The 2,131-nt window shown below is 51.9% G+C and overlaps 1 pseudogene across 1 annotated transcript; it reads right to left on the bottom strand.

The window, feature by feature from the left end:
- Nucleotides 1-427: 427 nt before the first annotated feature.
- LOC308550933 (ubiquitin-conjugating enzyme E2 D4 pseudogene) lies at nucleotides 428-940 on the bottom strand (annotated as a pseudogene). The gene has a single exon. The product of its transcript is annotated as a ubiquitin-conjugating enzyme E2 D4 pseudogene (transcript).
- Nucleotides 941-2,131: the final 1,191 nt, after the last annotated feature.

The raw sequence follows: 2,131 nt of genomic DNA, 5'->3' as shown, positions 1-2,131 counted from the left end.
ACAAAACACCTGAAGACACAGGTTCTTCAGAATAAAATAGATGCTTAATTAGCTTTGTAATATTTATTCAGTTTTTCCTCAGCATTGTCAGTTCTAAAGGACTCCTCATTAAAAATTATCCCACTGATAAGCAGAGCTGCTCTTCGCATCCTAAAGACGAACCCCCTTGTCTTTGCTTTCCCAATCCTAAGTCAGTAATCTTTTAATAAAATGGAGATTAAAACTTATCTGTCTCACACTCAACCATCTCCCCAACCCTGCCCCACTCCCATGCCTCCCTCCATCCCCTCTACACACATCCTGATGTGGAAGGTGCACATCTGTACCTAGAAAGATGGAGAAATGTCTCTTCATAGATAGCAGTCAAAAGACAACCAATTGAAGTTCCAACTATTTTATTAAGGTGTTGGTATTATTTACTTTTAAATTACATGGCGTATTTCTTTGTCCATGCTCGAGCCATGGCATCATACTTTGGCTTATCATTGATGTACGTCTTCCAAATTTCTGGAACCAGGATATTGTGTGGGCTGGGATCACACAGCATGGAGCTGATTGACAGCAATATTTTGGAAACTGTGTGTGCTGGTGACCACTGGGAATTAAGGATGGCCAGACCCACACATCCTTTCTGATTTATGCTGGGATGGTAAATTTGGGTTTTAAATAGGACCTTGGGTGGTTTGAAGGGGTACTCCCACGGGAATCGGATAGTGAGGAAGAAGGCTCCTCCCTGGTAGGGGCTGTCCTTGGGCCCTATTATATATCCCTTCCAGTGGAACATGTCGCCTTCCACGGGACCTACGGAGCAGAGCTTTGGGGGGTCTCGAGAAAGGTCGAGGAGCTCCTTCTGGAGGCGCCTTACAGCCAGAGACAGCGCCATGCGGCTCCGATCCTCCTCGTGAGGTTTCCTAATAGGTGGAAGGTTGGGGGAGACCATGGTTAAGGGGATCAGCAATCCACCAGATCAGCGGATAACTGGGTAAAGCCGGGTTCTGGGGTGGAGAGGGTGACTGGGGACAGGGATGGTGGTGGAGACGAAGGTTGAGGAAGGAGAGATGGGAGCCCAGAGGGACTGATAGGCTACTGCTCACCTGTGTTCCGCACAGCTGCTGGCTCCACCACTTCTGGGCTCTCCTGATCTGGATTCTGCTGCTCAGAGACCCCGCTGCCCGTACACACGACCACCAGGGACTGGGCTGCTCTTGCTCAGGGTGGCCTGGTCCTGCTGCTGGTTGCTAAAGTATACATTGGGTTCCATGGCAACAGTAGGGAACCCCTTATGTGAGGTCACAGGGACCAAGCTGATGACATCACTCAGTGAGTGCAGAGGGTGGGGGCAGGGTGAAGAGGTGATCTTAATAAAGGACGGTGGAGGATGGGAGAGACCATGGAGATCAATGGAGGGGGGGTGGAGTGTGGGAGGGACCATGGAGATCAATGGAGGGGGGTGGAGGGTGGGAGGGACAATGGAGATCAATGGAGGGGGGTGAAGTGTGTGAGGGAGCATGGAGAACAATGGAGGGACGTGGAGTGTGGGTGTGACCATGGAGATCAATGGACTGGGGTGGAGTGTGGGTGGGACCATGGAGATCAATGGAGGGGGGTGGAGTGTGGGAGGGACCATTGAGATCAATAGAGAGGTATGGAGTGTGGGTGTGACCAGGCAGATCAATGGAAGTGTGAAGTGTGGGAGGGAACATGGAGAACAATGGAGGGTAGTGGAGTGTGGTATGACCATGCAGATAAATGGAACGGGGTGGAGTGTGGGAGGGTAGATGGAGATCAATGGAGGGGGGCGTATTGTGGGAGGGACCATGGAGATCAATGGAGAGGGGTGGAGTGTGGGAGGGACCATGGAGATCCATGGAGAGGGGTGGAGTGTGGGAGGGACCTTGGAGATCAATGGAGGGGCCTGGAGTGTGGGAGGGACCATGGAGATCAATGGAGGGGGTTGAAGTGTGGGAGGGAGCATGGAGAACAATGGAGGGTGGTGGAGTGTGCGTGTGACTATGGAGAACAATTGAAGGGGGTGGAGTGTGGGTGGGACCATGTATATCAATAGAGAGGGGTAGAGTGTGAGAGGAACCATGGAGATCGACTGGACGGGGGTGGAGGGTGAGAGGGGCCA

Source organism: Miniopterus schreibersii (genome assembly GCF_964146895.1).
Source record: "Miniopterus schreibersii genome assembly, chromosome: X".
NCBI lineage: Eukaryota > Metazoa > Chordata > Mammalia > Chiroptera > Miniopteridae > Miniopterus > Miniopterus schreibersii.
Note: the sequence above shows the minus strand (reverse complement) of the source record. Positions and strands in the feature narration are given on the sequence as shown.